The sequence below is a fragment of the Ixodes scapularis genome, unplaced genomic scaffold (assembly GCF_016920785.2).
Source record: "Ixodes scapularis isolate PalLabHiFi unplaced genomic scaffold, ASM1692078v2 PGA_scaffold6__148_contigs__length_123643588, whole genome shotgun sequence".
NCBI classification, from domain to species: Eukaryota; Metazoa; Arthropoda; class Arachnida; order Ixodida; family Ixodidae; genus Ixodes; species Ixodes scapularis.
In genome coordinates this window covers 12,836,940-12,850,447 of record NW_024609881.1, presented here as the reverse complement: position 1 = coordinate 12,850,447, position 13,508 = coordinate 12,836,940, and positions in this window count along the sequence as shown.

The window sequence follows — 13,508 nt, the reverse complement described above, 5'->3', positions numbered from 1 at the left end:
ACGGAGGCGTATTGAGAAAAGAGTAATTGCAAAAAGTAATATTTCGTCTATGGACGCACGAAACAAACAAACTTCCTGATCAACAACACTAATGTAAAGGCGCGAGCTCGATGTATGCATACTTAAGGGTTGCAGCATACAGCTTGTTGATTCGTACGTAAGCAAGATCGCCGGGCTTCGCAGCGTCCAGATTCCCAGCACTGGCTCGTCCTCGTACTTCGAAACGCTAACAGAAAGGCTCAAGTACAAAAATACAACAAGCATGAGTTAAGACAAGCTATACGTCTCGGGCTTGTGATAAAGCTTTGAGGTCTGGCCATTTAGGTTAGTTTCGAGACCACAAATGACGTTCTCGGGACCAGAAAGCATGAGGTAACGGCCGTTAATAGTCCACGCTCTGTGTGTGACCTCTTGTCGACGTGTCGATCGAAACCGAAACCATGCCACTCTTCTCCCTGGCCAACTACAGGGTGATACAAGGAAACGCCAAGCTCTTTAAATCGACCGGAAAATTCGGTTTCTTAACCTATCGCGCTACGACTTTGTGCAGCGTTGCCCACAGGTGGTGCATTCTTTTTGCAAAATTTGCGAAGAGCAAACTTACCTGAGGAAAAAGTAAAGAAAGAAAAAGTCTTAGCTCCTATGGAAACGCAGCGAAGCCACCGGTCTGCAAACAGCACGGCGCCGTTTCTCACGGGAGACAAGAGATGGCGCAAGCGGTCGCGACGCCAACTTCCGCCAACGAACGAGCAGACGACGCCGAGAGCCGGCGTATTTAGCAGACAAGGAACTGCAGTTCCCAGCTCTTACCGCGCCTGTCTTTTTTGTTTCTGCGACTGTCACCGCCTCCGGAACGCGCTCCGCTTTTGAGTCTGAAAAATCGTCTGCTAAAAAGGCCTGCCCTCGGCGCCGTATGCTCGTTCGTTCTCGGCGTTCGTTGCGTCATCTCTTGTCTCCCGTGGGAAACGGCACCATGTTGTTTGCAGACCGGTGGCGTTACTGCGTTTCCATAGGAGCTAAGCCTTTTTCTTTCTTTACTTTTTCGTCAGGTAAGTTCGCTCTTTGCTATTTTTACAAAAAAAAAGAAAATAGATGCACCATCGGTGGGCAACGCTGTACAAAGTCGTAGCGCGATAGGTTAAGAAACCGAATTTTCCGGTCGATTTAAACAGCCTGGCGTCTCCTTGTATCACCCTGTAGTTCCCAGAGTGCAACGCCCGCCGTGTTGCATGCAGGGCTTTAAGGAAGTAGTCTATTAGGCCGCATGAAAGTCCATTGCGTATAATATTAATAATTGACAATTCCAACTGGTGGACATATGCCAACTGGAATAGCCAACTGGCATATTGTAGCAATAAGCATGAGAAGAGGAGGAAAAAGAGAAGCGGGCTCTCGAGCGAGTGAGCCAAAAAGAAAAACGTCGATCGGTCGGATAATAAACAGTCACAATATATATATGTCGTGCTTTAAGGAGAGTCGCCCGTTTATTGAATAATTTGGAAGTTATCGTACCATTTCAAATAGGTAGAAAAATTATTGTTCATGCTCCAGCTTATAGCCTTCCAAGGTGCGGGATTACGGTGTTTGCACACTGCGGGGCTGTTGCATATGCAAGAGTGAAGAGTATGTTGAAGAATGTTCTAAAAAGCGCAGCGTGCAACTCAACGTTCTCAGACAGCGAAATATTTTTCCATGACCTTGAAGTGGCAAACTCTTTTTTCTTTACTTCGGCAAACGATAATATTACGTTATTACTGGACACACGATTTCAAGCTATTGAACGAACCGTCTCGGAATCTGAGAAAGACAAACCGTTTCAAGCGGCCTCGCTGTTTCACGAGGTACGGGATGAGAACCCGTGATTACTATGTTCCGAATATCTTTAATGAGCTTCCTGAGGACGATTACTCTCGTATACGAGAAGTAAGAAAAAATGGCTCCGTTCCTTTATTGCCTACAAAGCGTAGTCTTTTTTTTCTTCGGTGCATAACCCCCCAAAGGTTAAAGCGTACGGATCTCTTGTGTTTGACTGTATGTGCATGTGTGTTTTTTTTATAACCCGCTACTGTGTTTTTGTAGGACCTTTTCACTATCATTTTGCTTCTGTAGGACCTTTTCACTATCATTATTTGTGCAGGTGGTTGTATTACTTAACTGTGGATATTTTGTTTTATGGTAACCTGCCACCGACGTCTTATCGGTCCTTGTCACACAAGCCACAGAGGTTTCGACGGACCCGTTCAAACTGTGCTGAATGTGCTGAATGTCCTACTGTAACAAATTTATTGTATTTACAATATGTGTGCATTGCAGATGTCTCGCTGCTTCGCATTTACTTTGCACGCTTCAACTCTCCTGCGAACACATGATTCCAGCACGTCCACAACGTACTTGGGGAAGAGTGGCAAAGCTATATTGGGAGCGCCGGACTAGGCGTGTTAAAATAAAGATTTTTTTTAGAGCGCAGCTCTTAGGGACCCGTTCCCGGCTTGAGCGGCGTCGCCGTCGCAGTCGGCGTCGCCGTCGGCGTAACCAAGGTCATCCCAAGGTCAATTGACCCCCAAGGTCATCCCAAGGTCACGTGACCCCAAGGTCACCCCAAGGTCACGTGACCCCAAGTGCACGTGACTCCCGGGGTCACGTGACTCCCCAAGGTCACCAGAAGGTCATGTGACCCCTCCCCCAGGGTCACGTGACCCCCAAGGTCAAGTGACACCCAAAGTCACGTGGCTCCCCAAGTCACGTGACCCCCGATGACGTCATCAGTGACGTCACTGATGACGTCACCGGCATCCGCATCGTCAGCGTCATCATCAATGATGACGTCATCAGTGACGTCACCAGCATCCCCATCATCATCACCATCATCACTGATGACGTCACCGGCATCCGCATCGTCATTGTCATCGTCACTGATGACGTCACCGGCATCCGCATCGTCATCGTCATCATCACCATCCGCATCGTCATCGTCATCATCGCTGATGACGTCATCAGTGACGTCACTGATGAAGTCACCGGCATCCGCTTCGTCATCGTCATCATCACTGATGACGTCATCTGCGACGTCACTGATGACGTCACCGGCATCCGCATCGTCATCGTCATCATCACCATCCACATCGTCATCGTCATCATCGCTGATGACGTCATCAGTGACGTCACTGATGACGTCACTGGCATCCGCATCGTCATCGTCACTGATGACGTCACCGGCATCCGCATCGTCATTGTCATCATCACTGATGACGTCACCGGCATCCGCATCGTCATCGTCATCATCACCATCCGCATCGTCATCGTCATCATCGCTAATGACGTCATCAGTGACGTCAATGATGACGTCACCGGCATCCGCATCGTCATCGTCATTATCACTGATGACGTCACCGGCATCGCCATTGTCATCATCACTGATGACGTCATCAGTGACGTCACTGATGACGTCATCGGTATCCGCATCGTCATCGTTACTGATGACGTCATCGGCATCGTCATCGTCACGTGACCCCCTTGGTCACGTGACCCCCCCCCCCCCAGTACCCTTCCCTCCTCCTCCTGAAGAGCTGCGCTCTAATTCAGCGTTACAGGGAGTTGTAAACGGCTTTCACTTTTTTTCTCTCTCTCTCTCACCAGCAGAACTCCTAACTTTGTTACCGCCGCATTTGTTGGGTGTTGTGTAAAATTGTGTTTTTTGTGTTATTTATTAGTTTGTAGTTTAAAATGTGCCAGCATCGAAACTGCGAGGTGGTTCCTGGAAGCTGTTATAAACACTGATTGATTGATTGATTATTATTATGGCTTTGTTTGTGGCAGGTTGACAACAACTAATGTGGTCACTTAAATGTCAACCGCTTCATCTGTCGTGTGTAAGCAGGGCCAACTCGATGTAGTTTATTTTGATTTGAGCCAGGCCTTTGATCAAGTTGATAAACAAATCTTGCTGGCTAAGCTTTCTCACAATGGTGTTGGTGGTGAATTGTTTGGAAGGTTTAAGAGTTATCTATTGCACAGGAAATGTTTTGTCCTAGTTAATCATACTGCCTCCAAGCCCCTACAAAACAAACTCCGGGGTGCCCCAAGAACCTGCTTTGGGCCCTCTCTTACTCTCTATTTTCGTGAGCGATGTATCGTTAGTTATTTCAGACTCGTTCTTCCCGCTGTATGCGGATGGTATTAAAATATACCGAGAAATTCGAACTACTGACGACTCCGCAAGGCTACAGACCGATGTCAACTCCTTCAACGCTTGGTGCAAAGAAAACAAACGATTAAGAGATTCGCCCTAATCGTTCAAACACAAAAGCAATAACTTTTTCACCCAAAATGCCAAACGTATGCTTCCCTTATCGCATTCACGAAGAATTATCGTGATGACGCGAGAGGAGGGAACGCGCAGTGCTTTGCATTTCATCGTGTGGCATACTGTGTCGTAATGACGAGCGAATCCCAACATAGAAAAAGGAACGGCGGTTTATGGCCTGCGCAGCGGCGGTCGACGGACGTTCCTGTGCCCCGCGTGCGTGAGTAGCGCGCCGCCGTGCTTTTCCGAAGCAGACGACGAGGTGAGGGCTGCGCCAAAATGTTGGTGATTGTGCGTCACCACAATCGTCTAGGCTTAATAAAAGCACAACGTGACATACACTAATGAGGGTAGTTTACATTTTTACTTTCTAATCGTAAGAATTCAGTATCTCATTTAATTCTGGACTATTTGGTGATTGCCGCGTTCGATGTCTTCTTTTTTCTTCTCAAGAACTATACACACGTACGAAACAGTAGATGGGTGCCGCCAACGCTACATAGCTCGGCGTTCTGACGTCACCACTGGCCCTGGAAAAGTACACAATGCATGGGAAGAACAGAATAAAATGCCGAGGATGTGCGGGGATACAATTGGAACTCTGTCTTATGACGTAAATCTTAAAGTTATAAGGACGTTCTCGAGTATATTTGTTGCAAATTCCCTATAGACAGTAGACACACCCGCCAGAATCCAAAGGTCGGCATGGGAGCGCCCAGGCACAGCTGCCGCAAAGCGTCTATTCAATTCGAATACTCGGAATGTTTACTTGTTATTAGTTTAATGTTGCGTTATACGCTTGTACGATGCTTGCTTTTAGTTGAAAGGTGGGCGTGTGTTAAAACTTACCAGATAAGTACACGTGGCTTACGAAATAATTCCAAAAACTGGCGAAATAATTACGCACGCGTTAATTCTTCCAGTTTTTCCCTGGCCTCCACCAGCAGTTTTCTTTTACTCATTTTAAAGATAGTAATAAGTACTTCATAATTGATATTTCATCCTTTTCATCTTGTACAACCCACAATGTTCAAGCTTTCGTATAACATGTTTGCAAAATTTGATTTCATTAACGTAGTATTTATCATGTGGCAATCGTATAATGACGGCACGTTATTTCACGCTATTTCGAAGATTCATATTCAAAAATAAAATTTCAGGTTTTTTTTTTGCATGGCACAAAAAGATAATTTTTGAATACCTTAATAGCGTTTTCAGCTAATCATACTGTCGCCCTTTCACCGGGGAGGCCATCGCTCGGTTGTGCTAATCTCTTGTCTGACTGAACAACAGTGTTACGGATTGGTCACTCCGGAGTCGGAATGATTCCCGAATCAGTACGCACTTCCGCGACGACTCCGGATTGGGATGGGAATGGAAGTATACCCCTTAGTTTTCATTTATTTGTTTTCACCTATCTCCACCAGAGGGCGTTAAGGTGAAAAAAAGGGGTGGGGCAGAAATTGTAAAAAAACAACACAAAAACAGCAAACTAGAAATGATGAGATTGAACAAGATAAACTCTCGAAATTAAACATTTCAAACACACTACAATAACATAATTTCTTTAAAAAAATGAATTATCGGTAGGAAAATCAACCAATGAATCTGGTATGTTTCACTCATAATTTGAGTATAGAAAATTGTATTTTTTAATGCGCCATTAAAACTTGGGTTTGGGATAGTTGGTTTATTACTGAATAAAAGGTTAAAAAGCGCGAACAAACGAGGACAATAAAGAATCACGGACGACAGGACAGGCGCCTGTCCTGTCGTCCGTGTTTCTTTATGGCCCTCGTTTGTTCGCACTTTTTAACCTTTCATTTAGTGCGCCAGTTCTCGCAAATAGTTCCCGTACTTTTCTTTCGTTATTTATTCTGCTAGAAACAATTCGCAGCCGTGATATATTTTGATATATCCAGACTAGTGTTACCGCAATAAAGATTATAAAAAAAATGTAATACCAAGCCCTCTTCGCTTTTTCTGTATGGGTTACCAACCGAATTATTGCTTTATTTAAGAGATACTATTGCTGATATGGAAGTTATTGAATACATCTTTCGCGTCTTGGTTTTGGATTCTTTCGATTTAACTTATACACTTCCGCGTATGCAGGACCCATTCAATACAAGCGTAATTTAAAATCGGCATGACGTACGAAAAGTACAAAAATTTTGTTTTTAGGCTGGGTGAAATCTACCTAAAATTGTTACGCACAAAATGTACTATGCCGCTAGCATTGGAACACAGAATTGTAGCGTAATTTTCCACCCTAAGTCAGATGTCAGTCGCACCCTCAGGTAGACTGCCTTTGTGCAAAGATTCAAACTAAGGTTCTTTAATATAAAAGATGTCGGAACATTTTACGCTTCCTATTAAATCTAACACGAATGCATTCGATACATTAAGTGAAATTTTCCATTTTCACATCACTCTGAAATGTTCTTTAAATCACTCTTAAGACCAGTAGCGTCGTCGTCACTGAGCACTTATTTATATGATTATATCAGACACAATCATTTGCGTACAGCCTTGTATTGGATGAGATTCTGTTTGTAATATCATTAATGAAAATTTAAAAAAAGAAGGGTCCCAAAGACTCAGCATTGAGTCACTCAAGACGTTACATTTACATAGGATGAGCTAATGCCGGTTATGATAGCACGCTCTCTTCTGTCATCGAGGCAATCACCCATTAATTCAAAAATGAATTCATCAGTGTTTAGGCTACGCAGTTCATGAATTAAGAGTGCATGGTCAAGTATATCACAAGCTTTTCTGAATTCCAAAAAGACTCAATCAGTTTGGCTTCTTTTATTAAATGCAAAGTCAAGATCATGCTAAAATTCGAGCAGTTGAGCTCTGCATGACAACCGTGTGCGAAATTCATGCTGAAATGGTAAAAAAAAGGTACTATTATACGGGTGACTCGCCACCCAGGTAACAATTTAGGTTGCGAAGATAGTCAGCGCAACAAAGCCGCGCCAACATCAGAACAGTTTTATCGCAATCGCGCAACAATGTTGTAGCAGCCATCATAACACTGCAGAGGTGTCCGCTTCTATAGCACTGCGGCAACCGTGTCGGTCAACCGTTGACTGTTTCATACTCGCAACAGTTACCGAAGCATTGCTTTTATCTAGTAAAATGTGTGCTGTCCTGATGTTGCTAAATATTCCGGGAACGACCAGCGCAGCTGTAGGCGAAACATTATCACGCAATACAAGCTCCGCCAGCATATCCCAAAAACGTCACGTTTGCATTAGCGAGAGTGCAGAACTGTTGTTCCGCTACTATTTGACGAATGTTGTGGTAGCGTCGGGCCCTTTGATTCGGAAATGTCGCAGCAACGTAAGTTCTTTTTTGCTTTTGCGTTTTTTGCAGTCAGCCAACTGTTCCCGTGGCAGATTCAGAAACAATTGCACTCTAGAATGCAGCCGCCGAACATTACTTTTCAAAAGTGTTCCAACCGTACGACGTCACAGTTTTGAGCTAGGTTATGATAGATGTTTCGAGGAATCGCTGCGGAAATGCTGGGCAGCATTGTTTGCTGAGTGTTGCTTAAACCTATTCGGCAGAAGTTGCATGCCAGAAAGGGAGTGCAGCTATACATTAGTTTCTGCCAACTGTTACTGTATGCATGTTGTCCACATTTGCGCTGAATGACGAGGCAGCGCTCCTCGCGGCAGAGCTGCCCCATGACCGGGGCAACAAAGTCTTATTTTTGTTGCTGGAGTCTGTCATACCACAGCTGCGTGGCATAGTTTTGCGGGTGTTCCTCGCTTGTCTGGCAACAATTAGAAAGCAATTGGGCAGCATTTTGGCAAATATTACGGGCACCTCTACACGGAAGAGTAGTACACCGAAAAAATGGTATTGATCCGTACACGAGATGTAAGGGCGATTGCAACGCCGCCATTTCTTCGCCTCGGCCACTCCGGGAACTAAAGTCTGAAAATATATCTCCAACCAAAAAATGAAAGGCAACCCGACGTTTGAAAACCAACACGGTTTCTTCTTCAGGGGTGACTGAAGGCGCGCGGACACAGCAGCAGCTCCCAACCTCTTCGTCTTCAAGACCGAAAGACCGTTTACCAAAGGAAAAAGCACAGGGCGTGGTTTACACCATTCCTTGCGCAGAGTGCACCGCAACCTACATCGGCGAGACGAACTTTCCCGAGCGTATCCGCCAACACAAGAACGACGTGCGGAAGTTTGACAGTGAGCGCAGCGCCATCGCCGAACATTGCGATACCCTAGACCATCGCATCGACTTCGCGAATGCGCACGTGGTGGACAAAGAGCCCAACTTTCGAGGAAGACTTTTCTTAGAATCGTGGCACATCCAGCACACCCCAGGAAACCTAAACAGGTCGCTGGGCGCTCTGCCCTCTGTGTACGCACATGGCCTCCGTGACCTGACGGAAAAGCTGAAGAGATGACTATCTTCATAACTAGCAAGTTATTTTACAATTTTTTTCCCAATTTCCTAACTTCTCTTTTTAATTTTTATTTTCTCTTTCTTTCTTTTCTTTCCGTTTTTGAAGACGAAGAGGTTGGGAGCTGCTGCTGTGTCCGCGCGCCTTCAGTCACCCCTGAAGAAGAAACCGTGTTGGTTTTGAAACGTTGGGTTGCCTTTCATTTTTTGGTTGGAGATATATTATCAGACTTTAACTCTCACCCAACCAGGTAGATATCTGTCGAAAATGTTTACTTTCCAGACTCCGGGAACTGCACGACTGCTTGTATTGGTTAAGGTGTACCGCATTCAATAGTGTCCGTGGTTAATCTTCTATATATGCTTTAACCGGCCATCTCAGCTGAGAAGTATACACGGTTAAAGGGTTTCAGCGTAAGAAAAATTTATTTTACACCATTGCGAGGACACCAATCCCCATCTCACAAGCGGACGCGCCGCGCATTATTACCGAAGTTAGCCAGCGCCCAGGTCGGGACGCGCCACCTGAAATCACCGGTGAGTCGAAACATGGTTCTTTACGAAAAATTTTAATTATTTTGCGAGACCTTGATAACTAAATATTTTAGTAAACATCACGTGCCTGCTCTTTGAACCAATCTCCAATAAAAGTTCCTACAGACAGAGGTCTTTTTTCGTTTGTTTTTACGCAAAAAAAACTTGCTCTCGAAAGTCTCGTGCTGAGTAGAGTCCAGATGCTGGCCGGAGAGGTTACTCTTTCTGTGGATGCCCGTAGAGGGTGCCACCGCCCGCCTTTTCCTAGAGTTCTCCGGCCCTGCCAGCACCGCTCCGTTGACTAATGAGAAGCTCTTTTCGACGACCGCCGTTTTAGTGGTATTTCTTTTGAATAGGATATTTCCGAGATCATATGTTTGAAGAGTATCAAAAAACTTTCTATTATTTCCGTGCCGTTACGAGCGCGGGAATAATACCTGCTTGTGGTTCTCTAATTGGGTAAGTGGTGCAGAAGCAACTTTCGCGCCGTTACGAGCGCACTCACGCTACAGTGCCGCTGAGACAGGAATTAATCATTACCCAGCTGAAGATTATTGATTGAAATGGATTATTGAACATGACGTGGATCATAGTTGACGAGGCATATATGTTTCGTCTTTGGTTTAAATCAGATTAAACCTCAGTTGCAAGTGCGCTTTACTGTGTGTTTGTCTCCTTTACTGGTTCTCGTTTTTTTAGCGCTTTTAATCCTGAAATGTACCAACAACTAGCCCAAGTGAATGCACTTTTAAAGTTCCTTTCTTCTACTAGGGCCCTGTTCTTCGTTCGCCATGTTATCAACCAGACATATACTTCATCAACACCATTGATACTACGGAGGTCAAGGCTAGATATTGTGCCTCCGCCATCAAGAATGGAGTGTACCCAGTGGAGATCATGAACTTGCTCCGGATTCCACCGTCGACGGGACATGCTGAAAGGGTCACCAAGATTCTGCGTGCTGAAACCTGGAGGCAGGCGAGACTTCTTCAAGACGGCCTCAAGGTATGGTGCTATTCCGTCTATAGGGACGAGAAGGTGGCGGAGAGGAAGCTCAGGGAATGTCGTCGACATGCTGGAAGAAGCACAGAGTTTTTATGGCAACGTCTACGGACGGCGTTGCACAATCCTACGAGAGAACAGAAGGGTAGCGTGTGCGACGTGGTGTTAATGGGGGAAGCTGAGGCACCTGAAGCGATCGTAACGACTTTGGAAAAAGGTCCCAAGTCAGCCTGTGAAGAGAACCTCCAACCATAGGAACTGCTCACACTTGTCGAAAATTTAGGCGAAAGAGTAGCACAAACGGATAGAGATAGATGTATTTTAGACGGAGTGGATGTACTACCCCGGGAGATACGGGGTCGGACCTCAGAAAGGCATAAGGCGGAGCGGGTTGTCTCCTACTGTTTGAAAGAGCAACTCAAGCTACTGGTGGCTGATAAGAAGGGTGGCTTGTCCTTGTCCCTGAGAGTGACTTTCTATAGTCGGTTACAAGTCAAGAAGGTAGGAGAAGCTCCTCCCACAAGTGTGATGCGCCCGTTTCAAATCTCTCCGCAGTCGAAAGAAGAGTTCACAGGAAACGCTCCTTGTTCCGCTTCAATGAATTCCAACTCGTCTCCGATCCCACTTTTTAAGAAAGCGACCTTTGTATTCATCGGAGAGGAAACCGAGCCCCTGAAAGCAGCCTTTGTATCCATCGGGGGGGAAGCTAATCCCCGAAGGTCGCATTTGTTTCCATCGGTGGGGAAGAACTCTAATCTCCCTTTCGTGGCTTCCACAATGCTAAGTCAAAGTCGAAAGATAAAACAAATATGTACAGAAAGGCAAGACCCTCCTCGCGCGTTGGCCGCGACGTCACGGAAACGGTGGGACGCTATTGGATGCGAAGGTGGCGGAGAGATATCCGATTCCCTTTGAGGGGCATTTGCCGCTACCTTCTTAACCTGTAACTGACTATAGAAAGAAGTAAACAGGCGGTTATAAAGAATTTCAAAGAAGTGAGAAAGATCTCCCTCACGAAGGTAAGGTATAGGGCCGTTGAAATGCTTCACAGTCTGGGCCTTGACAGGCTAAAGTCCTCAATAGTACGGAGACACATAAGGAGAGTATGCCATTCAGGGCTATAGCTACACAGAGGGGATCATGGCAACTACAGATGTCATCTTATCTTCAAAGACACCTGTCACGTCTTCACTGCCAGGACCCCTTCAAGGTGTGTAATTCAGGGGGCGTGGTTCAATTTCCGAGAGACTCTAACCCAGCTTCCTGTCACGCGGTTTCCATTGATGTGGAAAACCGGTTTTACGCGACACCTCATAAGCCGCTCTTCAAAGTGTACGAGAAGCAGTCTTCCAAAATGAATGTGGTATCCACGGAAGGAGTTTCTCGGAGATGTTGAGCTTTTGCCTGACGTCCACCTATGCTGCGTTTGAAGGTTCGAAATTCATACAAAAGGAAAGTATATGTATAGGGACGAACGTGGCCCCAGTGCTGAGTGATTTATTTTTGGCAAAATGCGACAGAGATATTGAAGCTAATCTAGATGGTAATATCAACCGGATATTTAGGTATGTAGACGACTACCTGGTACTGCTACACTCGGGGTAAGAAAATAAAAGAGCAAAGTTTATTTTTAAAAAAAATAAAACGTTGGATGTGTTAAGAACTGCGCCGTCGGTTTGAGTTTCAGTACAGACGATCCTGTACAGCGATTTTTACAGTTTTTGGACCTGAAACTGATATTTATGCCGTCCCATGTATGTTGGATGTACTCCCCCAGAGCAAGGAAAGCGGCGTTACCCTACGACTCAAACCACTCTAAAATTATTAAGAGAGGTATTGCCACTACCTGCTTGGGAGCCTCGCTGACTAAGTCGTGCTCACACAAAATGGTGGACGGCTTTGGTATACAAGTGAAGAAACTAGAAGATGAGGGTACACTCTTACGCTTATGAAACATGTGGCAGAAGGAATTTTACGAAAACTTCGAGGAGGGGGAGGGGGTAGTCGAAAGGTCAGGCGGAACGTCGGAGCGACCGTGATACTATATGTGCACAAATTTAGCCATAGGATGAAGAAATTGGGCGAAATACATGGAGTACCGGTACTACTCTCAGCGCCTCAGAAATTGCGTAAACTGTTTGTAAGAATAGAAAGGGGAGATTTGAGGGTGGGTATATGTAAGAAGAAGCATGGAACTAAATATGTGGAGTGCAAGGAAGGGGGGGTGTAAAGAACAGCTTTAACGTGTGGGAGGGTTTACATATGACAAACCGGAAGGAGCATGAACGACAGACTAAGGGAACACGCACTTGCAGTAAGATCTTCGCCTTTGGGTAATCTTGCGGTACACTGCAACCGATGCGATTCTGGCCCAAAGCTTCAGGAATCTGTTATCCTGAGCAGAAATCGTAACGAAACGACTAGGGAAATTTCGGAGGCGTTTTTCATAAGGAAGTGCGACGACGACACGTGCATCAGCGCCCCCATCGATAGCATTGTACGATTCGGAGGTAGCGTACCTTCAGTCCTTTGTTAGCTCAAGCTAAAAAGATTACATGTAGATTATTAAACAATGTGTTTACATGACGTGGATGGTTCTTGACAAGTCATATATGTTTCTTATTTGGTTTAAATCAGATTAAACCTCAGTTGCAACTCCGCTCTACTATGTGTTGGTCTTGGGAGCCTCGTTTTTAGCGCTTTTTTTCCTAAAAAGAGATATCCTTGAAGATTAACAGAGCAGCCAACTCACGTAATACCCACCTCCCTTTGCATTTCTATTTTTATTGTAATCCGCTTAAAGGGGTCATGAAATTATTTTTCGTTCCTCCTTAGGTTTAATCCTCAACTCAAAAGTCGATTGAGAAATCAGGTGGTCGTGATCTGCTTGGGCACCAGTGCGATGACTTGAAGCGTTCACCGCGCTTTTTAAGCTCACCATAGAACTTCTCATTCGCAAGTGATAATAAGTTCCGTCAGGGCACTCATTGATCACGAACGCGAATCCAAATATTTGTTGACGAGCACATGGCGCAATTCTCGTGTCCAATGCGTGAGCTTTGATCGGCTGACGTAATTTTGTACCGCTGACGTACTTTGCGTACCGCTGGCGTGCTTTGGGCACCCCTGACGTGCTGACGCATATCACAGTAAAAAAGCGGAAAGCTTTCAAAGGAAATGACGTGCAAAATAGTCCCCTATAGACCGTTTTATCTTGGGTAGCACCATTCT